This window comes from Bos taurus, chromosome 15, assembly GCF_002263795.3.
Source record: "Bos taurus isolate L1 Dominette 01449 registration number 42190680 breed Hereford chromosome 15, ARS-UCD2.0, whole genome shotgun sequence".
In the NCBI taxonomy this organism is placed as follows: domain Eukaryota; kingdom Metazoa; phylum Chordata; class Mammalia; order Artiodactyla; family Bovidae; genus Bos; species Bos taurus.
Genome location: NC_037342.1, coordinates 35,716,137 through 35,743,000, shown reverse-complemented (window position 1 = coordinate 35,743,000; position 26,864 = coordinate 35,716,137). Strand labels below are relative to the sequence as shown.

General features: G+C 41.3%; 1 protein-coding gene across 1 annotated transcript in view; it reads right to left on the bottom strand.

The window, feature by feature from the left end:
• Positions 1 to 26,864, bottom strand: part of SOX6 (SRY-box transcription factor 6) — an 833,346-nt gene that overhangs the window by 805,505 nt on the left and 977 nt on the right. Inside the window, exon 2 of the mRNA XM_059874855.1 lies at positions 13,744 to 13,878. The gene's annotated coding sequence lies outside the window, so the exon portion shown is untranslated. The remainder of the gene's footprint in view (positions 1 to 13,743; positions 13,879 to 26,864) is intronic.

Sequence of the window (26,864 nt, the reverse complement as noted above, 5' to 3'; positions counted from 1 at the left end):
ACCATTTCTGTCCTTTATCGAGCCCGTCTTTGCATGAAATGTTCCCTTGGTATCTCTAATTTTCTTGAAGAGATCTCTAGTCTTTCCCATTCTATTGTTTTCCTCTATGTCTTTGCATTGATCAGCAAGAAAGGTTTTCTTTTCACTCCTTGCTATTTTTTGGAATTCTGCATTGAAATGGGTATATCTTTCCTTTTCTCTTTTGCCTTTAGTTTCTCTGCTTTTCTCAGCTATTTATAAGGCCTCCTTAGAAAACCATTTTGCTTTTTTGCATTTCTTCTTGAGGATGGTCTTGATCCCTGCCTCCTGTACAATGTCACGAATCTCCGTCCATAGTTCTTCAGGTATTCTATCAGATCTAATCCCTTGAATCTATGTCTCACTTCTACTGTATAATCATAAGTAAGGTATGATTTAGGTCATACCTGAATGATTTAGTGGTTTTCCCTACTTTCTTCAATTTACGTCTGAATTTGGCAATAAGGAGTTCATTATCTGAGCCACAGTTAGCTCCCAGTCTTATTTTTGCTGACTGTGTAGAGCTTCTCCATCTTTGGCTGCAAATAATGTAATCAATCTGATTTTAGTATTGACCATTTGATGATGTCTATGTGTAGAGTCTTCTCTTGTGTTGTTGGAAGAGGGTGTTTGCTATGACCAGTGTTCTCTCTTGGCCAAACTCTCTTAACCTTTTCCCTGCTTCAGGGCCAAATTTGCCTGTTACTCCAGCTATTTCTTAACTTCCTACTTTTGCATTCCAGTCCCCCCAAAAAGGACATCTTTCTGGGGTGTTAGTTATCGAACATCTTGTAGATCTTCATTGAACCATTCATCTTCTGTTTCTTCAGCATTACTGGTTGGGGAATAGATTTGGATTACTCTGATATTGAATGGTTTGCCTTGGAAACAGAGGTCATTCTGTCATTTTTGAGATTGCATCCAAGTACTGCATTTCAGAGTCTTAAATTGACTATGATGGTTACTTTATTTCTTCTAAGGGATTCTTGTCCACAGTAGTAGATATAATGGTAATCTGAGTTAAATTTGCTCATTCCAGTCCATTTTAGTTCACTGATTCCTAAAATGTCGATGGTCACTCTTGCCATCTCCTGTTTGACCACTTTCAATTTGCCTTTGATTCATGGACCTAACATTCCAGGTTCCTATGTAATATTGCTCTTTACAGCATCAGACCTTGCTTCTATCACCAGTCACATCCACAACTGGATGTTGTTTTTGCTTTGGCTCCATCCCTTCACTCGTTCTGGAGTTATTTCTCCACTGATCTCCAGTAGCATGTTGGGCACCTACCGACTGGGGGAGTTCCTCTTTCAGTATCTTATCTTTTTGCCCTTTCATACTCTTCATGGGGTTCTCAAGGCAAAAATACTGAAGTGGTTTGTCATTCCCTCCTCCACTGGACCACGTTTTGTCAGAACTCTCCACCATGACCCGTTCGTCTTGGGTGGCTTTACACGCCATGGCTTGTAGTTTCATTTAGTTAGACAAGGCTGTGGTCCATGTGATCAGATTGGTTAGTTTTCTGTGATTGTGGTTTTGAGTCTGTCTGCCCTCTGATGAGTCTCCCCTGGTGGCTCAGACGTTAAAAGTGTCTGCCTACAATGGGGAGACCTGGACTTGATCATTGGGTTGGGAAGATCCCCTGGAGAAGGAAATGGCAACCCATTCCAGTATTCTTGCCTGGAAAATCCCATGGACGGAGGAGCCTGGTAGGCTACAGTCCATGGAGTCACAAAGAGTCGGACATGATTGAGTGACTTCACTTTGCTTTTTTGCTTTGCCCTCTGGTTTCCCTGGTGGCTCAGACGGTAAAGTGTCTGCCTGCAATGAGGGAGACCCGGGTTCGATTCCTGGGTCAGGAAGATCCCCTGGAGATTGAAATGGCAATCCACTCCAGCACTCTTGCCTGGAAAATCCCATGGACGGAGGAGCCTGATAGGCTGCAGTCCATGGGGTTGCAAAGAGTCGGACATGACTGAGCAACTTCACTTCACTGATAGAGAAGGATAAGAGGCTTATGGAAGCCTCCTGATGGGAGAGACTGACTGAGGGGGAACTGGGTCTTATTCTGATGAGAAGGGCCATGCTCAGTAAAACTTTAATCCAATTTTCTGTTGACGGGTGGGGTTGTGTTCCCTTCCTGGTTTTTCAGATCAGATCAGATCAGATCAGTAGCTCAGTCGTGTCCGACTCTTTGTGACCCCATGAATCGCAGCACGCCAGGCCTCCCTGTCCATCACCAACTCCCGGAGTTCACTCAGACTCATGTCCATCGAGTCAGTGATGCCATCCAGCCATCTCCTCCTCTGTCGTCCTCTTCTCCTCTTGCCCCCAATCCCTCCCAGCATCAGAGTCTTTTCCAATGAGTCAACTCTTTGCATGAGGTGGCCAAAGTACTGGAGTTTCAGCTTTAGCATCATTCCTTCCAAAGAAATCCCAGGGCTGATCTCCTTCAGAATGGACTGGTTGGATTTCCTTGCAGTCCAAGGGACTCTCAAGAGTCTTCTCCAACACCACACTTCAAAAGCATCGATTCTTCAGCGCTCAGCCTTCTTCACAGTCCAACTCTCACATCCATACATGACCACAGGAAAAACCATAGCCTTGACTAGACGAACCTTTGTTGGCAAAGTAATGTCTCTGCTTTTCAATATGCTATCTAGGTTGGTCATAACTTTCCTTCCAAGGAGTAAGCATCTTTTAATTTCATGGCTGCAGTCACCATCTGCAGTGATTTTGGAGCCCCCAAAAATAAAGTCTGACACTGTTTCCACTGTTTCTCCACCTATTTCCCATGAAATGATGGGACCGGATGCCATGATCTTCATTTTCTGAATGTTGAGCTTTAAGCCAACTTTTTCACTCTCCACTTTCACTTTCATCAAGAGGCTTTTTAGTTCCTCTTCACTTTCTGCCATAAGGGTGGTGTCATCTGCATATCTGAGGTTATTGATATTTCTCCCGGCAATCTTGATTCCAGCTTGTGTTTCTTCCAGTCCAGCATTTCTCATGATGTACTCTGCATAGAAGTTAAATAAGCAGGGTGACAATATACAGCCTTGACGTACTCCTTTTCCTATTTGGAACCAGTCTGTTGTTCCACGTCCAGTTCTAACTGTTGCTTCCTGACCTGCATACAAATTTCTCAAGAGGCAGATCAGGTGGTCTGGTATTCCCATCTCTTTCAGAATTTTCCACAATTTGTTGTGATCCACACAGTCAAAGGCTTTGGCATTGTCAATAAAGCAGAAATAGATGTTTTTCTGGAACTCTCTTGCTTTTTCCATGATCCAGAAGATGCTGGCAATTTGATCTCTGCTTCCTCTGCCTTTTCTAAAAACAGCTTGAACATCAGGAAGTTCACGGTTCACATATTGCTGAAGCCTGGCTTGGAGAATTTTAAGCATTACTTTACTGGCGTGTGAGATGAGTGCAATTGTGCGGTAGTTTGAGCATTCTTTGGCATTGCCTTTCTTTGGGATTGGAATGAAAACTGACCTTTTCCAGTCCTGTGGCCACTGCTGAGTTTTCCAAATTTGCTGGCATATTGAGTGCAGCACTTTCACAGCATCATCTTTCAGGATTTGGAATAGCTAAACTGGAATTCCATCACCTCCACTAGCTTTGTTCGTAGTGATGCTTTCTAAGGCCCACTTGACTTCACATTCCAGGATGTCTGGCTCTAGGTCAGTGATCACACCATCGTGATTATCTGGGTCTTGAAGATCTTTTTTGTATAGTTCTTCTGTGTATTCTTGCCATCTCTTCTTAATATCTTCTGCTCCTGTTAGGTCTATACCATTTTTGTCCTTTATCGAGCCCGTCTTTGCATGAAATGTTCCTTTGGTATCTCTGATTTTCTTGAAGAGATCTCTAGTCTTCCCCATTCTGTTGTTTTCCTCTATTTCTTTACATTGATCGCTGAGGAAGGCTTTCTTATCTCTTCTTGCTCTTCTTTGGAACTCTGCATTCAGATGTTTATATCTTTCCTTTTCTCCTTTGCTTTTCACTTCTCTTCTTTTCACAGCTATTTGTAAGGCCTCCCCAGACAGCCATTTTGCTTTTTTGCATTTCTTTTCCATGGGGATGGTCTTGATCCCTGTCTCCTGTACAATGTCACGAACCTCAGTCCATAGCTCATCAGGCATTCTATCAGATCTAGGCCCTTAAATCTATTTCTCACTTTCCCTGTATAATCATAAGGGATGTGATTTAGGTCATACCTGAATGGTCTAGTGGTTTTCCCTACTTTCTTCAATTTAAGTCTGAATTTGGCAATAAGGAGTTCATGCTCTGAGCCACAGTCAGCTCCTGGTCCTGTTTTTGCTGATTGTATAGAGCTTCTCCATCTTTGGCTGCAAAGAATATAATCAATCTGATTTTGGTGTTGACCATCTGGTGATGTCCATGTGTAGAGTCTTCTCTTGTGTTGTTGGAAGAGGGTGTTTGCTATGACCAGTGCATTTTCTTGGCAAAACTCAGGACAAAACTTTGCCCTGCTTCATTCCGTATTCCAAGGCCAAGTTTGCCTGTTACTCCAGGTGTTTCTTGACTTCCTACTTTTGCATTCCAGTCCCCTATAATGAAAAGGACATCTTTTTGGGGTGTTAGTTCTAAGAGGTCTTGTAGGTCTTCATAGAACCATTCAACTTCAGCTTCTTCAGCGTTACTGGTTGGGGCATAGACTTGGATTACTGTGATATTGAATGGTTTGCCTTGGAAACGAACAGAGATCATTCTGTCATTTTTGAGATTGCATCCAAGTACTGCATTTTGGACTCTCTTGTTGACCATGATGGCCACTCCATTTCTTCTGAGGGATTCCTGCTCTCAGTAGTAGATATAATGGTCATCTGAGTTAAATTCACCCATTCCAGTCCATTTCAGTTCACTGATTCCTAGAATGTCGACATTCACTCTTGCCATCTCTTGTTTGACCACTTCCAATTTGCCTTGATTCATGGACCTGACATTCCAGATTCCTATGCAATATTGCTCTTTACAGCATTGGCCCTTGCTTCTATCACCACTCACATCCACAGCTGGGTATTCTTTTTGCTTTGGCTCCATCCCTTCATTGTTTCTGGAGTTATTTCTCCACTGATCTCCAGTAGCATTTGGATACCCCTCATCCAAGGTAAGGAGCATTAGCTGCGCTTTGCTGGAACAGCCATGAAGAGATATGGCTGTTCTTCAAGAGAAGAACAGCCATGCCTAAGGTAAGAGAAACCCAAGTAAGACGGTAGGTGTTGCAAGAGGGCATCAGAGGGCAGACACACTGAAACCATACTCAGAAAACTAGTCAATCTAATCACACTAGGACAACAGCCTTGTCTAACTCAAAGAAATTAAGCCATGCCCGTGGGGCAACCCAAGATGGGAGGGTCATGGTGGAGAGATCTGACAGAATGTGGTCCACTGGAGAAGGGAATGGCAAACCACTTTGGTATTCTTGCCTTGAGAACCCCATGAATGGTATGAAAAGCAAAATGATAGGATACTGAAAGAGAAACTCCCCAGGTCAGTAGGTGCCCAATATGCTACTGGAGATCAGTGGAGAAATAACTCCTGGTTTTTACCTGGGGCCAAACTATGGTGGGGGGCTTCCCTGGTGGCTCAGAAGTTAAAGCATCTGCCTGCAATGCAGGAGACCTGGGTCCAATCCCTGGGTTGGGAAGATCCCTTGGAGAAGGAAATGGCAACCCACTCCAGTACTCTTGCCTGGAGAATCCCATGGAGGGAGGAGCCTGGTAGGCTACAGTCCATGGGGTCACAAAGAGTCAGACACGACTGAGCGACTTCACTCACTCAAACTATGGTGGAGGTAATGAAGATAATAGAGACCTCTTTCCAAAGGTCCCATGCACACAGTGCCCCCAACCCTGCAGCAGGCCACTGCCAACACATGCCTCCACTGGAGACTCCTGTACACTCACAAGCAAGTCTGGATCAGTCTCTTGTGAGGTCACTGCTCCTTTCTCCTGGGTCCTGTTGCACACAAGGTTCTGTTTGTGCCCTCCAAGAGTCTGTTTCCCCAGTCCTGTGTACGTTCTGGCAGCTCTATGGTGGGGTTAATGGTGACCTCCTCCAAGAGGGCTTATGCCATACCCAGGTCTGTTGCACCCAGAGCCCCTACCCCTGCAGCAGTCCACTGCTGACCCATAACTCCACAGGAGACACTCAAACACAGTTCTGTCTCAGTCTCTGTGGGGTCTCTGGGTTCTGGTGTACACAAGATTTGTTTGAGCCCTCTGAGTGTCTCTGGCGGGTATGAGGTTTGATTCGAAATGCAATTTTGCCCCTCCTACAGTCTTGCTGGGGCTTCTCCTTTGCCCTTGGATGTGGGGTATCTCCTCACAGCTGCTCCAGCACCATGCAGCTGCCACTCCAACTGGAGTGGGTAGTCTTTCCCTTCTCCAGGGGATCTTCTCAGCCCAGGTATCAAACCCAGGTTGCCTGCATTGCAGGCAGATTCTTTACCAACTGAGCCACAAGGGAAGCCCCTGCTATTTTTAGATATGTGATTTTGAACATGTTATTAACCTTTATAGGTCTCAATTTCCTTGTCTAGTTACTTAATCTGTATGTGCCTCAATTTCCTCATCTGTAAAATGATATATTAACTAACACATATGAAACACTTAAGGAAGAAACTGAGGACAAAGAAAGCATTACCAACATGTTTGTCAAATCACTGGTTCTAAAAGTGTGGTCCTCAGACCAGCAGCATATAAAAACTTGCTACAAAATCTACATATCACAGGCTTACTAACTCAGAAACTCAGGTAGGGCCCAACAATATAAACTTTCACAAAAAATCTTCCAGGTGATTCCAATGCACACTAAAGTCTGAGAGCTATTGGTACAAATTAATAAGATGTTATCTGTTTAGTATAAAGTCCTTTAGTATACACAGCCATTAGTATACTTGGTGTTTTGCCCCAAGTATAAAGACATCATCTTTTACTGCAAAACAACTAAAAGATTTGGTTTCAGAACTGAAAGTAACTTCATATCCACTAGGATAGCTATAATAAAAAAAGAAAAACACATAATAACAAGTACTGGCCAGACTGTGGAGAAATTGGACCTTCAAACATTGCTGGTGAGAATGTAAAATGGTGCAGTCACTTTGGAAAGAAATCTGACAATTCTTCAAAAAGATAACCACTGAGTAACCTCGTGACACAGCAATTTTTTTCTAGGCATAAACACATGAGAATGAAAACATGTTCACACAAAAACTTGCACATAAATGTTCATAACAGCATTATTCATAATAGCCAAATAATGGAAACAATCCAAATGCACATGAAATGGAGAATGAATAAACACAATATGGTATATCCACGTGATGGAATCTTATTCTACTATAAAAAGGAATAAAAGCATTGATACATGCTACACTATGAATGAACCTTGAAAACATTATGCTAAGTCAAACCAATCCCCAGAGACCACATATTGTATGATTTCACTTACATGAAATAGGCAAATCTACAGATGCAGAAAGTAGATTAGGTTGCCTAGGGTTGGGGGACTTCCTTGGTGGCTCAGACAGTAAAGCATCTGTCTACAATGCAGGAGACCCGGGTTCGATCCCTGGGTCAGGAAGACCCCCTGGAGAAGAAAATGGCAATCCACTCCAGTACTATTGCCTGGAAAGTCCCATGGACAGAAAAGCCTGGTAGGCTACAGTCCATGGGATTGAAAAAAGTCAGACACGACTGAGCGACTTCACTTTCACAATCTTTGATGACTACAAAAATACTAATCGTAGCCATAAAAAAGAAAATGATCATCATAAACCTGTACTGAGTGGTCACTACAGGCCAGGTACTTTGCAGGAATCTATGCTCAAACTATATTAGATAATAAAATATTCCTATAAGTTAGGTACTGATTAATATTTCCATTATCAAGATGAGGAAACAAAGGCTTAGAGAAAGAAATGGCAACCCACTCCAATATTCTTGCCTGGAGAATCCCAGGGACAGGGGAGCCTGGTGGGCTGCCATCTATGGGATCGCACAGAGTCAGACATGATTGAAGTGACTTAGCAGTAGCAGGGGTGGGAGAAGTGGGAGGAAAAACTGCTAATGAACACATGGTTTCTTTTGGGAATGGTAACATTGACTGTGGTGATAACTGTATAACTCTGTGACTATATTAAAAAATAATTGTGTACTTTATGAATGAAAAATGTATACTTTATTATGTGAATTAAGTGGTATGTGAATTACATCTCAATAAGCCTGCTGTGTAAAGAGCCTAAGGCATAGGTCAAAATATTATTGATGGAAAATATTTGTAATATAAAAATTGATGGAATAACAAAAATTTGTACTTAAATTCTAAATTATATTATCCTGAAAGTGAACGAGGGAAGAACAAGGTGAAAGGGAATTCTTCATACATCTAACGGAAGTCAGGAGACATTGAGATAGTTATAACCTTGATTGGAGCAAAAACTAAAATATAACGATTCATAATACTGAAAATAAAATATATATCCTCCAAATCAAAAGAAAAAAGAAATGAGAAGGGATTACACTTGGATGTTAACTAGTTACCCCACAACTATTGCTTTATGAGTGATTTTTATTTCCTCTTTGATGTGTGTGTGCTCACTTGTGGCTGATTCTTTGCAATCCTATGGACCGTTGCCTGCCAGGCTTCTCTGTCCATAGGATTTTGCAACCAAGATTACTAGAGTGGATTGCCATTTCCCCCTCCAGGCGATCTTCCTGACCCAGAGATGGAACCCACATCTCCTGCATTGCCTGGCAAATTCTTTACCACTGAGCCATCTGGGGATATCCAAGCCATGAAACTCACTAGTTATCTCACAACTCTGGCACCATGAGTGACTTTTTTTTCTGCTTTATTTCCCACATTTTCTACAAAGGGTTGTTTTATCTTTGTGTAAGCCTGCTTACCTTTGTGACCTTAACTTTTTTAAAATCCAATTTCATTTACTTATGTATTCACTTATGGTTAATTTTAATATGTTAATAGATTCAAATAATTTAAAATTCAAAAGATACAGAAAGTATGGTGAAAAGACTCGCTGCTACCAGTGTACTCAGTCCCCCAGCCACTACCACAAGCACGGAGGCTACAAATATTATCAGTTATTTCCTGGGTATCTTTCTGAAAATATTAGATGCATATATATTAATTCTTTTCTGTCTTTTTAATACAAATATAGTGGAACATACACATTGTTCCATACTTTCCTGTTTTTATTCAAAAATGTGTCTTACAGATTGTCTTATATTAGTATGTGTAGAGCTTCCTATTTCTTTTTAATGGATACATGGTAGCCCACTGTATGCATTACCATAATTTATTTCAGTTCAGTTCAGTTCAGTCACTCAGTCATGTCCAACTCTTTGCGACCCCATGAATCACAGCTGGCCAGGCCTCCGTGTCCATCACCAACTCCTGGAGTTCACTCAAACTCATGTCCATAGAGTCGGTGATACCATCCAGCCATCTCATCCTCTGTCATCCCCTTCTCCTCCTGCCCCCAATCCCTCCCAGCATCAGGGTCTTTTCCAATGAGTCAGCTCTTCACATGAGGTGGCCAAAGTCTTGGAGTTTCAGCTTCAACATCAGTCCTTTCAATGAATACCCAGGACTGATCTCCTTTAGAATGGACTGGTTGGATCTCCTTGCAGTCCAAGGGACTCTCAAGAATCTTCTCCAACACCACACTTCAAAAGCATCAATTCTTTGGTGCTCAGCTTTCTTCACAGTCCAACTCTCACATCCATACATGAACACTGGAAAAACCACAACCTTGACTAGATGGACCCTTGTTGGCAAAGTAATGTCTCTGCTTTTGAATATGCTATCTAGGTTAGACATAACTTTCCTTCCAAGGAGTAAGCGTCTTTTAATTTCATGGCTGCAGTCACCATCTGCAGTGATTTTGGAGCCCAGAAAAATAAAGTCTGACACTGTTTCCATTGTTTCTCCATCTATTTCCCATGAAGTGATGGGACCGGATGCCATGATCTTCGTTTTCTGAATGTTGAGCTTTAAGCCAACTTTTTCAGTCTCCTCTTTCACTTTCATCAAGAGGCTTTTTAGTTCCTCTTCACTTTCTGCCATAAGGGTGGTGTCATCTGCATATCTGAGGTTATTGATATTGCTCCTGGCAATCTTGATTCCAGCTTGTGCTTCTTCCAGCCCAGAGTTTCTCATGATGTACTCTGCATATAAGTTAAATAAGCAGGGTGACAATATACAGCCTTGACGTACTCCTTTTCCTATTTGGAATCAGTCTGTTGTTCCATGTCCAGTTCTAACTGTTGCTGCCTTACCTGCATATAGGTTTCTCAAGAGGCAGGTCAGGTGGTCTGGTATTCCAGTCTCTAAGAATTTTCCACAGTTTGTTGTGATCCACACAGTCAAAGGCTTTGGCATAGTCAATAAAGCAGAAATAGATGTTTTTCTGGAACTCTCTTGCTTTTTCGATGATCCAGCAGATGTTGACAATTTGGTCTCTGATTCCTCTGCCTTTTCTAAAACCAGCTTGAACATCTGGAAGTTCATGGTTCACATACTGCTGAAGCCTGGCTTGGAGAATTTTGAGCATTATTTTACTAGCATATGAGATGAGTGCAATTGTGCGGTAGTTTGAGCATTCTTTGCATTGCCTTTCTTTGGGATTGGAATGAAAACTGACCTTTTCCAGTCCTGTGGCCACTGCTGAGTATTCCAAGTTTACTGGCATATTGAGTGCAGCACTTTCACAGCATCATCTTTCAGGATTTGAAATAGCTCAACTGGAATTCCATCACCTCCACTAGCTTTGTTCGTAGTGATGCTTTCTAAGGCCCACTTGACTTCACATTCCAGGATGTCTGGCTCTAGGTCAGTGATCACACCATCGTGATGATCTGGGTTACAAAGCTCTTTTTTGTATAGTTCTTCTGCGTATTCTTGTCACCTCTTCTTAATATCTTCTGCTTCTGTTAGGTCCATACCATTTCTGTCCTTTATCGAGCCCATTTTTGCATGAAATGTTCCCTTGGTATCTCTAATTTTCTTGAAGAGATCTCTAGTCTTTCCCATTCTGTTGTTTTCCTCTATTTCTTTGCATTGATCGCTGAGGAAGACTTTCTTATCTCTCCTTGCTATTCTTTGGAACTCTGCATTCAGATGCTTATATCTTTCCTTTTCTCCTTTGCTTTTCACTTCTCTTCTTTTCACAGCTATTTGTAAGGCCTCCTCAGACAGCCATTTTGCTTTTAATAATAATTTATTTAGCCTCATATAAAACTTATTACTTTTATAATTGGCAAGAACAGCAAAGAGATTATGGAGGAAAAACTATCTTTTAATCTCAGGCTCTTTTTCCTCACAAAAATGTATTGAGTCATGGTTTATCTACAAGACATGGTGCTAAGCCTAGATCCTATCCAAAAGAATCTTACAGTCTAGAATAGCCAGTAACACATGTATCTTTATTCATACCTCTATGATAGCACATATACTTTTGCTATAAATAGTGATGACAGATTAATAAAGATAAATAAAAGGTAGTGGCTCAGGGATAAAGAATCCGTCTGCAGTGCAGAAGACTCAGGAGATACAGGTTCGATCCCTGGGTTGGGAAGATCCCCTGGAACCCACTCCAGTATTCTTGCCGGGAAAATCCCATGGACAGAGGAGCCTGACAGGATACAGTCCATGGGGTTGCAAAAAGTCAGACACAATTGAAGTGACTAAGCACACAGCACCGTACAAAGTAGTATTGGAACAGATGATTGAGGTCAGAATATAGACCCTTAATTATAGGCTTAATTATATCAACTTAAAATCTGTATGAAATGGGAAGCTCCTGAAATTTTTTGAGTAAGGGAGTCTCTACATTCCATTTTCAGATGATAGATCTGACTGTGATGTAGAAAAATTATTTAACTGGGGACCTATTCAAGGATGGGAGAACATATCTATTAAACAGATGATGGGAACCTGAAAAGACCTAAATTAAGACTTTGATCAGGTTGTCTTTGATCAGCCTATCGAGTTTTCTCTCAGAATATAATACTTTCATGCTTATCAGGTTTCATTCACATAGGACACTCAGTTCAGTTCAGTTCAGTCACTCAGTCGTGTCTGACTCTTTGCGACCCCATGAATCGCAGCACGCCAGGCCTCCCTGTCCATCACCTACTCCCGGAGTTCACTCAAACTCACGTCCATCGAGTCGGTGATGCCATCCAGCCATCTCATCCTCTGTCGTCCCCTTCTCCTCCTGCCCCCAATCCCTCCCATCATCAGGGTCTTTTCCAATGAGTCAACTCTTCGCATGAGGTGGCCAAAGTATTGGAGTTTCAGCCTCAGCATCAGTCCTTCCAATGAACACCCATGACTGGTCTCCTTTAGGGTGGACTGGTTGGATCTCCTTGCAGTGCAAGGAACTTGCAAGAGTCTTCTCCAGCACCACAGTTCAAAAGCATCAATTCTTCAGCGCTCAGCTTTCTTCACACTGCTGCTGCTAAGTTGCTTCAGTCGTGTCCAACTCTGTGCAACCCCATAGACAGCAGCCCACCAGGCTCCCCCATCCCTGGGATTCTCCAGGCAAGAACACTGGAGTGGGTTGCCATTTCCTTCTCCAATGCATGAAATTGAAAAGTGAAAGTGAAGTCACTCAGTCTATTCCCAAATACATGCTCCACCCTGCTCCACTCTTTTCCAAGGCCTAGCTCAAAAACTTTGGGGGAAGAATTTCCCCCATTTCCCTCAGCTAAAATGAACTGCTTCCAGAACATTTTATCTGTAACTTACTGGTGCTACTTAATTATTCTCCCCACCAAGCTGTAAACTCCTCTAGGTAAAGGATTACTCATTATTTATTCTGGTTTTCCAGAAATTTAGTACACTGCCTGACACATACTAAGCACTCTATATAAATTGTTGAATTATACTGGCACAGTGGAAAGTGCATGGGTTTTGGGAGTTTCACAGACTTAAGGACTTAATCGCAGCTTAGCCACTCTCTCATTGGCTATATGATTATGAGCAGGTATTTAACTTTTCTTATCTATAGAATAAAACTTCTTGCAAATTGTTGTGAAGCTTTGAGATCAGTACCTAGGAAAGTATACAGTGCATAATGGATAGTCAATGAATAATAGTCAAAATAATGGCTCCAGAAATTTTTTTTTAGTCTCAGGTAAAAGAGCAGATCTCTTGTATTTTTATTTACATTGTTATCTATGCTCAGTTATGACCCCTCTTTGTTGAGGGATATCAATGTATGCACTCAACAAACATTTTTGAATGCCTACTACATGTTAAGCATTGAGTATATAAAAATGAGGAAAGCATGGTCTCTTTAATTAGGACAATTATTTCAAAATCCTTTTAGTAACAAGATCTCCTCTCCTTGTCTTTACTATCCAAGAAAGAAGGACATTGCAGAGTTTCTGGGCTTTATATGAGATGTCACCCTGTTGCATTGTATAATTTCATATTTCCTATATTAATTAAAAAAAATACTTACTAACTATCCTGTGGCAGGCGTTGTTCTAGAAGATACAGAAACAAACAAACAAACAAACAAACAAAATACAGAACAGCCCCAGTCTTGAAGAAGGTATTTTAGAGCATCTTCTTCTTGTTTTTCAAAACTAGGAAGAAGAGTATTACTAAGTTTTTCTACCACATATGCATTTCTATTACACTGTGTAATTTCATCCTTACCTATAGCCTTCTATAGATGAAACTGAGTAGAATCTGATAAAATGATCCAGTCTTTACTACCTCCTTTGTTATTTGTTGGCTTTTAATCTTGTTTTATGGTAACTTGAAGATTTAGCCATCCATGTACCAACAATTCTGGGGACGAAATAAAAGACATGTCACTAGATCATTAACCTTTTCTGGACTTTCTCCAACATTACTGATAGTTCTTTTTTTTTACTTCAGAATTCTTTTAGCAATCTAAATTACCGACTCAGCCATCCTATTTACTAATAACAAAACTAAAGGTTTTAAATTATATATACTACAGTCTGTTAAAACCTTCGAGTGTGAGCTGTAGCCCATCCTAGAAAATTCTCTAATTTAATTGTATTTCATTGTAGTTAAACTTATAAACATTTTATAGAATCATAGAGTTAGACAAAATGTTATAAATAATTTCATAGTTAAGAGCAAGCAACCACTTCCCCAAAATACCTTTCCTCCTCTTGATTTTACTCTTCTCCTCCTTGATTTAAGGTTTATTTTTACCACAGAACTAGTTGATAAAGCTGCCCTTGCTTGGTTATAAAATAGGATGTCACAGTTAGATTTAAAAAAATATTTCCTAATTATAATTGTTACTCCCTTGCTTCCAAAATAAAGGAGTAAAATTCAAATACTGCATAAATTAAAGAACTGTCTTCTACTAGTCATAGTTCTATAAAAGGTTCAGTGATCATCAGAAATTTAGGAAAGTAATAGGACCACACAGGCAGTCAAATTAGAGTAATTGCTGAGCTCAGAAGCTAATAGCTAAGCAGCTTCATAGGCTGCGCTGAATACCAAATTGCACTTTCAATCTGTATTGTCTGTACAGACCGTACGTACTGACTTTGGTTTTCAAACAAAATTAAAATTCTGAACAAGGTAAGAAAGCTTCAGAATAAGTAAGGAAAAAGAAGTTCAGGTTCAGCCAGGTTCTGGCCTAGTTAAAAAAAATTCAGATACCTTGCTACTCCATGAATTAAACTCCAATACCGGAGGTGGTCCTAAGATGGCAGAGGAATAGGATGGAGAGATCACTTTCTCCCCCACAAATTCATCAAAAGAACATTTGAAAGCTGAGTACATTCCACAAAACAACTTCTGAATGCCGGCAGAGGACATCAGGCACCCAGAAAAGCAGCCCATTGTCTTCAAAAGGAGGTAGGAAAAAACATAAAAGACAAAAAGACAGACAAAAGAGGTAGGGATGGAGCTCCATCCTGGGAAGAGAGTCTTAAAAAAGAGAAAAGTGTCCAAATACCAGGAAACACTCTCACTGCTGAGTCTGTGGCAAACCTTGGAACCACAGAGGGCAACATAACTGGGAGGAAAAATAAACAATTAAAACCCATAGATTCCATACCCAATGGTAACTCCCCCAGCGGAGAAGCAGCCCAGAGGTCTGCATCCGCCACTAGCAAGTGGGGGCTGGGCAGGGAGGCGTGGGCTGCATTGCTTAGAGTAAGGACCGGGCCTGAAGGCCCCGAGGGCAATCTGAGGGAACTAACTTAGGTTAGCAAACCAGACTGTGGGATAGCTACCACACGAAAAGCCCTAACCTAAGACACCACCAGGCCCGCTCACAGAACAACGGACTGACTAGAGCTAAGGGAAAAGCCCTAACCTAAGACACTGCCAGGCTCACTCACAGAACAAAGGACTGAGCAGAGCTAGCCGGCTGCAGGCCATCCCCCTCCAGTGACAGGCAGCCAGAGCCGAAAGGGGGCAATTGCTGCCCCAGAGAGGCATTATCTATCAAACTGCAAGCAGACTTTGTTGCTAACTAAGACTTCTTGGGATTCTGGAGGGTCAACATCCGCCTGAGAAGGTGCGCCAGTTGTACACCCAGAAAACCAAGCAGCAGGGACAATGGAGGCAATAAGTCACAGCGACCACTCTCGCCAAACACCTGGTCACCTGAGCTGCTCCAACCTGGGAAAGGCACAAAACGCAGGCCCAACTGAGTCTGCAGCTCTGAGGACTACCAGAGTACCTGAACCTAAGCGGCTTAGACCTGGGAAGTGCATACAACCCAGGGCTGGCCTCATACAGTTTCCAGCAGAGCAACCTAGAGCATAAGCAGTGTTGACAGGGAAAGCACACACACCATGAGTGGGGGCAAACCCAATGTGGCCAAGACACTGCAAGCACACGCCAGTGTTATTTGTTTGCAGCTTCCCTCCCTCCCCAACTGAGCCTAAAAAAGTGTCCACCACCACCCCCTTGAGACAGGGCGGAAATTAGACACTGAAGAGACCAGCAAGCAGAAGAAGCTAAAATAGAGGGAACCTCCTTGGAAGTGACAGGTGCAATAGATTAAAACCCTGTAGTTAGTACCAACTACATAGAAAGGGGCCTATAGATCTTGAGAAATATAAGCCGGATCAAGGAACTATCCGAAAATGAACTGACCCCACACTGCCCACAACAACACCAGAGAAAGTCCTAGATATATTTTTACCATTTTTACTATCATTCTTTATTTTTTTTAATTTTTAAAAAATTTTTGCATCCTCTATTACTCCTTTAATTTTCATTTTTATAACCTACTATTAAATTTGTATGCAGGTCAGGAAGCAACAGTTAGAACTGGACATGGAACAACAGACTGGTTCCAAATAGGAAAAGGAGTATGTCAAGGTTGTATATTGTCACCCTGCTTATTTAACTTATATGCAGAGTACATCATGAGAAACGCTGGACTGGAAGAAGCACAAGCTGGAATCAAGATTGCCAGGAGAAATATCAATAACCTCAGATATGCAGATGACACCACCCTTATGGCAGAAAGTGAAGAGGAACTCAAAAGCCTCTTGATGAAAGTGAAAGTGGAGAGAAAAAGTTGGCTTAAAGCTCAACATTCAGAAAACGAAGATCATGGCATCTGGTCCCATCACTTCATGGGAAATAGATGGAGAAACAGTGGAAACAGTGTCAGACTTTATTTTTCTGGGCTCCAAAATCACCGCAGATGGTGACTGCAGCCATGAAATTAAAAGACGCTTACTCCTTGGAAGGAAAGTTATGACCAACCTAGATAGCATATTCAAAAGCAGAGACATTACTTTGCCAACAAAGGTCCATCTAGTCAAGGCTATGGTTTCTCCTGTGGTCATTTATGGATGTGAGAGTTGGACTGTGAAGAAGGCTGAATGCCGAAGAATTGATGCTTTTGAGGTGTGGTGTTGGAGAAGACTCTTGAGAGTCCCTTGGACTGCAAGGAGATCCAACCAGTTCATTCTGAAGGAGACCAGCCCTGGGACTTCTTTGGAAGGAATGATGCTAAAGCTGAAACTCCAATACTTTGGCCACCTCATGCGAAGAGTTGACTCATTGGAAAAGACTCTGATGCTGGGAGGGATTGGGGGCAAGAGGAGAAGGGGACGATAGAGGATGAGATGGCTGGATGGCATCACTAACTCGATGGATGTGAGTCTGAGTGAACTCCGGGAGTTGGTGATGGACAGGGAGGCCTGGCGTGCTGTGACTCATGGGGTCACAAAGAGTTGGACACGACTGAGTGACTGATCTGATCTGATTACTTTGCAAAAAAATAAATAAATAAATAAAAGAGAGAGAGAGACCCTATTTTTTAAAAGCAAACTTCATATATATATATTTTATAATTTTTGTGACTTTGTTTTGTTTTGTTTTGTTTTGCTTTTCTTTAATATTGTATTTTTGAAAATCCAACCTCTACTCTAGATTTTTAATCTTTGCTTTTTGGTATTTGTAATCAATTTTGTAGTTTAAGAACCCAATCTTCAGTACCCATTTTTACTTGGGAGTGAGATTACTGGCTTGACTGCTCTCTCCCCCTTTGGACTCTCCTTTTTCTCCATCAGGTCGTCTCTATCTCCTCCCTTCCCCTTCTCTTCTCTACCCAACTCTGTGAATCTCTTTGTGTGTTCTGGACGGTGGAGAACACTTAGGGAACTGATTACTGGCTGGATCTGTCTCTCTCCTTTTGATTCCGCCATTTATCCTCCTGGCCACCTCTGTCTCCTTCCTCCCTCTTCTCTTCTCTGTATAACTCCGTGAACATCTCTGAGCAGTCCAGACTGTGGAGCACACATAAGGAAGTGATTACTGGCTAGCTTGCTCTCTCCTCTTTTGATTCCACCTCATCTCATTTGGGTCACCTCTATCTCCCTCCTCCCTTTTCTCTTGTCCATGTAACTCTGTGAACCTCTCTGGGTGTCCCTCACTGTGGAGAAACTTTTCATCTTTAACCTAGATGTTTTATCAACAGTGCTGTATAGATGGAGAAGTCTTCAGGCTACTGTAAAAATAAGACTGAAAACCAGAAGCAGGAGGCTTAAGTCCAAATCCTGAGAACACCAGAGAACTCCTGACTCCAGGGAACATTAATCAACAGGAGCTCATCAAAGACCTCCATACCTGCACTGAAACCAAGCACCACCCAAGGGCCAAGAAGTTCCAGAGCAAGACATACCACACAAATTCTCCAGCAACACAGGAATACAGCCCTGAGCTTCAATATACAGGCTGCCCAAAGTCACTCCAAACCCGTTGACATCTCCTAACTCATTACTGGACACTTCATTGCACTCCAGAGAGAAGAAATCCAGCTCCACCCACCAGAACACCGACACAAGCTTCCCTAACCAGGAAACCTTGACAAGCCACCCGTACAACCCCACCCACAGCGAGGAAAATCCACAATAAAGAAAACTCCACAAACTGCCAGAATACAGAAAGGCCACCCCAAACACACCAATATAAACAAGATGAAGAGACAGAGGAATACCCAGCAGGTAAAGTGACAGGATAAATGCTCACCAAACCAAACAAAAGTAGAAGAGTTAGGGAATCTACCTGATAAAGAATTCTGAATGATGATAGTGAAAATGATCCAAAATCTTGAAAACAAAATGGAATCAGAGATAAATAGCCTGGAGACAAGGATTGAGAAGGTGCAAGAAAGGTTTAACAAGGACCTAGAAGAAATAAAAAAGAGTCAATATGTAATGAATAATGCAATAAATGAGATCATAAACACTCAGGAGGGAACCAACAGTAGAATAACGGAGGCAGAAGATAGGACTAGTGAGGTAGAAGATGGAATGGTAGAAATAAATGAATCAGAGAGGAAAAAAGAAAAACAAATTAAAATGAGGACAATCTCAGAGACCTCTGGGACAATGTTAAACGCCCCAACATTTGAATCATAGGAGTCCCAGAAGAAGAAGACAAAAAGAAAGACCATGAGAAAATACTTGAGGAGATAATAGTTGAAAACTTCCCTAAAATGGGGAAGGAAATAATCATCCAAGTCTAAGAAACTCAGAGAGTCCCAAACAGGATAAACAGTGAAACACCCCAAGACACATATTAATCAAGTTAACAAAGATCAAACACAAAGAACAAATATTAAAAAGCAACAAATAACACACAAGGGGATTCCCATAAGGATAACAGCTGATGTTTCAGTAGAAACTCTTCAGGCCAGGAGGGAATGGCAGGACATACTTAAAGTGATGAAAGAAAATAACCTACAGCCCAGATTACTGTACCCAGCAAGGATCACATTCAAATATGAAGGAGAAATCAAAAGCTTTACAGACAAGCAAAAGCGGAGAGAATTCAGCACCACCAAACCAGCTCTCCAACAAATGTTAAAGGATCTTCTCTAGACAGGAAACACAAAAAGGTGTATAAACTTGAACCCAGAATAATAAAGTAAATGACAATGGGTTCCTACTTATCAATCAGATCAGATCACATCAGTCGCTCAGTCGTGTCCAACTCTTTGCGACCCCATGAATCACAGCATGCCAGGCCTCCCCGTCCATCACCAACTCCAAGAGTTCACTCAGACTCACATCCATCGAGTCAGTGATGCCATCCAGCCATCTCCTCCTCTGTCGTCCCCTTCTCCTCCTGCCCTCAATCCCTCCCAGCATCAGAGTCTTTTCCAATGAGTCAACTCTTCGCATGAGGTGGCCAAAGTACTGGAGTTTCAGCTTTAGCATCATTCCTTCCAAAGAAATCCCAGGGCTGATCTCCTTCAGAATGGACTGGTTGGATTTCCTTGCAGTCCAAGGGACTCTTAAGAGTCTTCTCCAACACCACACCTCAAAAGCATCAATTCTTCAGCGCTCAGCCTTCTTCACAGTCCAACTCTCACATCCATACATGACCACTGGAAAAACCATAGCCTTGACTAGATGGACCTTTGTTGGCAAAGTAATGTCTCTGCTTTTGAATATGCCATCTAGGTTGGTCATAACTTTCCTTCCAAGGAGTAAGCGTCTTTTAATTTCATGGCTACAGTCACCATCTGTAGTGATTTTGGAGCCCAGAAAAATAAAGCCTGACACTGTTTCCACTGTTCTCCCATCTATTTCCCAGCCATGATCTTCGTTTTCTGAAGATCATGGCATCCGATCCCACCAATACAATTACCTTAAATGTAAATGGGTTGACTGCCCCAACCAAAAGACAAAGACTGGCTGAATGGATACAAAAACAAGACCCCTATATATGTTGTCTACAAGAGACCCACCCTGAAACAAGGGACACATACAGACTGAAAGTGAAGGGCTGGAAAAAGATATTCCATGCAAATAGAGACCAAAAGAAAGCAGGAGTAGCGATACTCATATCAGATAAAATAGACTTTAAAACAAAGGCTGTGCAAAGAGACAAAGAAGGACACTACATAATGATCAAAGGACCAATCCAAGAAGAAGATATACAATTATAAATATATATGCACCCAACAAAGGAGCACCACAATATGTAAGGCAAATGCTAACAAGTATGAAAGGGGAAATTAATAATAACACAATAATAGTGGGAGACTTTAATACCCCACTCACACCTATGGATAGATCAACTAAACAGAAAATTAACAAGGAAACACAAACTTTAAATGATACGAAAGACCAGTTAGACTTAATTGATATCTATAAGACATTTCACCCCAAAACAATGAATTTCCCCTTTTTCTCAAGCGTACACGGAACCTTCTCCAGGATAGATCACATCCTGGGCCATAAATCTAGCCTTGGTAAATTCAGAAAAATTGAAATTATTCCAAGCATCTTTTCTGACCACAATGCAGTAAGATTAGATCTCAATTACAGGAGAAAAACTATTAAAAATTCCAACATATGGAGGCTGAACAACACGCTGCTGAATAACCAACAAATCACAGAAGAAATTTAAAAAAATCAAAATATGCATAGAAATGAATGAAAATGAAAACAACAACCCAAAACCTGTGGGACACTGTAAAAGCAGTGCTAAGGGGAAATAGCAATACAGGCATACCTCAAGAAACAAGAAAAAAGTCAAATAAATAACCTAACTCTACACCTAAAGCAACTAGAAAAGGAAGAAATGAAGAACCCAAGGGTTAGTAGAAGGAAAGGAATCTTAAAAATTAGGGCAGAAATAAACTCAAAAGAAACAAAAGAGACCATAGCAAAAATCAAAAAAGCCAAAAGCTGGTTCTTCGAGAGGATAAATAAAATTGACAAACCATTAGCCAGATTCATCAAGAAACAAAGGGAGAAAAATCAAATCAATAAAATTAGAAATGAAAATAGAGAGATCACAACAGAAAACACAGAAATACAAAGGATCATAAGAGACTACTATCAGCAATTATATGCCAATAAAATGGACAACTTGAAAGAAATGGACAAGTTCTTAGAAAAGTACAACTTTCCAAAACTGAACCAGGAAGAAATAGAAAATCTCAACAGACCCATCACAAGTACGGAAATTGAAACTATAATCAGAAATCTTCCAGCGAACAAAAGCCCAGGTCCAGATGGCTTCACAGCTGAATTCTACCAAAAATTTAGAGAAGAGCTCATTCCAATCCCAAAGAAAGGCAATGCCAAAGAATGCTCAAACTACCGCACAATTGCACTCATCTCACATGCTAGTAAAGTAATGCTCAAAATTCTCCAAGCCAGGCTTCAGAAATATGTGAATCGTGAACTTCCTGATGTTCAAGCTGGTTTTAGAAAAGGCAGAGGAACCAGAGATCAAAGTGCCAACATCCGCTGGATCATCAAAAAAGCAAGAGAGTTCCAGAAAAACATGTATTTCTGCTTTATTGACTATGCCAAAGCCTTTGACTGTGTGGATCACAATAATCTGTGGAAAATTCTGAAAGAGATGGGAATACCAGACCACCTGACCTGCCTCTTGAGAAACCTATATGCAGGTCAGGAAGCAGCAGTTAGAACTGGACATGGAACAACAGACTGGTTCCAAATAGGAAAAGGAGTACGTCAAGGCTGTATATTGTCACCCTGCCTATTTAACTTATATGCAAAGTACATCATGAGAAACGCTGGAGAGGAAGAAGCACAAGCTGGAATCAAGATTGCCAGGAGAAATAGCAGTAACCTCAGATGTTCAGATGATACCACCCTTATGGCAGAAAGTGAAGAGGAACTCAAAAGCCTCTTGATGAAAGTGAAAATGGAGAGTGAAAAAGTTGGCTTAAAGCTCAACATTCAGAAAACAAAGATCATGGCATCTGGTCCCATCACTTCATGGGAAATAGATGGGGAAACAGTGGAAACAGTGTCAGACTTTATTTTGGGGGGCTCCAAAATCACTGCAGATGGTGATTGCAGCCATGAAATTAAAAGACGCTTACTTCTTGGGAGGAAAGTTATGTCCAACCTAGATAGCATATTCAAAAGCAGAGACATCGCTTTGCCAACAAAGGTCCGTCTAGTCAAGGCTATGGTTTTTCCTGTGGTCATGTATAGATGTGAGAGTTGGACTGTGAAGAAGGCTGAGCGCCGAAGAATTGATGCTTTTGAAGTGTGGTGTTGGCGAAGACTCTTGAGAGTCCCTTGGACTGCAAGGAGATCCAACCAGTCCATTCTGAAGGAGATCAGCCCTGGGATTTCTTTGGAAGGAATGATGCTAAAGCTGAAACTCCAGTACTTTGGCCACCTCATGCAAAAAGCTGACTCATTGGAAAAGACTCTGATGCTGGGAAATATTGGGAGCAGGAGAAGGGGACGACAGATGAGGAGATGGCTGGATGGCATCACTGACTCGATGGACATGAGTCTGGGTGAACTCCGGGAGTTGGTGATGGACAGGGAGGCCTGGCGTGCTGCAATTCATGGGGTCGCAAAGAGTCGGACACAACTGAGCGACTGAACTGAACTGAACACCTATCCTACTCAAACTCTTCCAGAAAATTGCAGACGAAGGTAAACTCCCAACTCATTCTATGAGGCCACCATCACCCTAATGCCAAAACCTGACAAAGATGCCACAAAAAAAGAAAACTACAGGCCAATATCACTGATGAACATAGATGCAAAAATCCTTAACAAAATTCTAGCAATCAGAATCAAACAACACATTTAAAAGATCATACACCATGACCAAGTGGGCTTCATTCCAGGGATGCAAGGATTCTTCAATATCTGCAAATCAATCAATGTAATACACCACATTAACAAATTGAAAAATAAAAGCCATATGATTATCTCAGTAGATGCATAGAAAGCCTTTGACAAAATTCAACATCCATTTATGATAAAAACTCTCCAGAAAGCAGGAATAGAAGGAACATACCTCAATATAATAAAAGCTATATATGACAAACCCACAGCAAACATTATCCTCAATGGTGAAAAATTGAAAGCATTTCCCCTAAAGTCAGGAACAAGACAAGGGTGCCCACTTTCACCAGGACTATTCAACATAGTTTTGGAAGTTTTGGCCACAGCAATCAGAGCAGAAAAAGAAATAAAAGGAATCCAAATTGGAAAAGAAGAAGTAAAACTCTCCCTATGTGCAGATGACATGATCCTCTACATAGAAAACCCTAAAGACTCCACCAGAAAATTACTAGAGCTAATCAATGAATATAGTAAAGTTGCAGGATATAAAGTCAACACACAGAAATTCCTTGCATTCCTATATACTAATAATGAGAAAATAGAAAGAGAAATTAAGGAAACAATTCCATTCACCATTGCAACAAAAAGAATAAAATAGTTAGGAATATATCTACCTAAAGAAACAAAAGACCTATATATAGAAAACTATAAAACACTAGTGAAAGAAATAAAAAAGGACACTAATAGATGGAGAAATATACCGTGTTCGTGGATCGGAAGAATCAATATAGTGAAAATGAGTATACTATCCAAAGCAATCCATAGATTCAATGCAATCCCTAACAAGCTACCAACGGTATTTTTCACAGAGCTAGAACAAATAATTTCACAATTTGTATGGAAATACAAAAAACCTTGAAAAGTCAAAGCAATCTTGAGAAAGAAGAATGGAACAGGAGGAATCAACCTGCCTGACTTCAGGCTCTACCACAAAGCCACAGTCATCAAGACAGTATGGAATTGGCACAAAGACAGAAATATAGACCAATGGAACAAAATAGAAAGCCCAGAGATAAATCCATGCATCTATGGACACCTTATCTTTGACAAAGGAGGCAAGAATATACAATGGAGAAAAGACAATCTCTTTAACAAATGGTGCTGAGAAAACTGGTCAACCACTTGTAAAAGAATGAAACTAGAACACTTTCTAACACCATACACAAAAATAAACTCAAAATGGATTAAAGATCTAAACATAAGACCAGAAACTATAAAATTCCTAGAGGAAAACATAGGCAAAACACTCTCTGACATACATCACAGCAGGATCCTCTATGACCCACCTCCCAGAATATTGGAAATAAAAGCAAAAATAAACAAATGGGACCTAATTAAAATGAAAAGCTTCTGCACAACAAAGGAAATTATAAGCAAGGTGAAAAGACAGCCTTTGGAATGGGAGAAAATAATAGCAAATGAAGCAACTGACAAAGAATTAATCTAAAAAATATACAAGCAACTCCTACAGCTCAACTCCAGAAAAAAAAATGATCCAATCAAAAAATGGGCCGAAGAACTAAACAGACATTTCTCCAAAGAAGACATACAGATGGCTAACAAACATATGAAAAGATGCTCGACATCACTCATTATCAGAGAAATGCAAATCAAAACCACAATGAGGTACCATTTCACACCATTCAGAATGGCTGCTATCCAAAAGTCTACAAGAAATAAATGCTGGAGAAGGTGTGGAGAAAAGGGAACCCTCTTACACTGTTGGTGGGAATGCAAACTAGTATAGCCAGTATGGAGAACAGTGTGGAGATTCCTTAAAAAACTGGAAATAGAACTGCCATATGACCTAGCAATCGCACTGCTGGACATACACACTGAGAAAACCAGAATTGAAAGAGAAATGTGTACCCCAATGTTCATTTCAGCACTGTTTATAATAGCCAGGACATGGAAGCAATCTAGATGTCCACCAGCAGATGAATGGATAAGAAAGCTGTGGTACATATACACAGTGGATTATTACTCAGCCATTAAAAAGAATACATTTGAATCAGTTCTAATGAGGTGGATGAAACTGGAGCCTATTATACAGAGTGAAGTAAGCCAGAAAGAAAAACACCAATACAGTATACTAACGCATATATATGGGATTTAGAAAGATGGTAACGATAACCCTGTATGTGAGACAGCAAAAGAGATACAGATGTATAGAATAGTCTTTTGGACTCTGTGGGAGAGGGAGAGGGTGGGATGATTTGGGAGAATGGCATTTAAACATGTATAATATCATATGTGAAATGAATCGCCAGTCCAGGTTTGATGCATGATACAGGATGCTCGGGACTGGTGCACTGGGATGACCCAGAAGGATGGTATGGGGAAGGAATTGGGAGGGGGTTCAGGATGGAGAACATGTGTACACCCGTGGCGGATTCATGTTGATGTGTGGCAAAACCAATACAATATTGTAATTAGCCTCTAATTAAAATAAATTAAAAAAATAAACTTCAATACCCAATTAATACTTTAGATTCAGTGCTTTCTTTCTTACTAAACTAGCAGTTGGTGGGGAGAGGGAAGAAGGGGGAAGAACTGCTTAGTGGATATTGAGGTGCTTAATCGTTTGGGGGTGATGAAAATGTCTTAGGACTAGGTAGAGGTGATGGTTGCACAACACTGTTTATGTATTACATGATACTTCATTATACACTTTAGGCTTCCCCGTTGGCTCTGCAGTAAAGAATCCGCCTGCAATGCAGGAGGCGCAGGTTTGATTTCTGGGTCACGAAGATCTCTTGGAGAAGGAAATGGCAACCCACTCCAGTATTCTTGCCTGGAGAATTCCACGGACTGAGGAGCCTAGAGGGCTACAGTCCACTACAAAGAGTCAGACACGACTGAAGCGACTTAGCACACAGGCAGGCAACTAAACACTCTAAAATGGTTGATTTTATATGATGTGAATCTCATTTCAAATCTTTAAGTGAATTATTTCTTAAAAGGAAAAGCTACGGGCTTTCTTGCAGAGATGGACTTCACTTTCTGAAGGCCCTCAAAGTACAAAACCTACATACCAGAAGCGAGGTTGAAGAGGGTCACTCCTGCTTCACATAAAGCAGCGTTAAAAGCTAACAGATTTTCCTCAGGTGGACCCTAGTTTCAATACTGGCCAATTAACTGGCATTTAACACCAATACTGAACTCATTCCAGTGAGAATGAGAAAGCGGGAAAATGTTTATCTGGAATTTTCTAAAAGCAGCCATGCCGGTTTAGAAATTGACTACAAGCGAGAGAGCACCACAGGGGAAATGCTAGGAGCCATATTTTTTCCCTGAAAGGTTTTTGTTTTGGGCTGAGGCTACTCGTGAGGTTCTATAATCCTGAAACATTACATTTAAACCCAGGTGCTTAACGGTAACGAATGGATTTGTAAAAGGGGCAACGTCCCACAGTGAAATGCAAACACCCAGGCTAGGTCTCTTTCTGTAGCAACGAATCTTCCGTACGCCGCTCACCGCCATACCCATCCGCGGGAAAACTACCTCCACTAGCCGAGGAAGGCGGAGCCTCGGAGGGCACTCCCGCCACACAGCGCTGGCGGCGCCGCTGGGCTTCTTGAGAGTTGTAGTTTTAGTCACCCATCTATCTCCTTTGCTCAGGCGGTATGTTGTGAACCAGGAAACTACAACTCCCAGAGTGCGCCAAGGTAGCGAGCG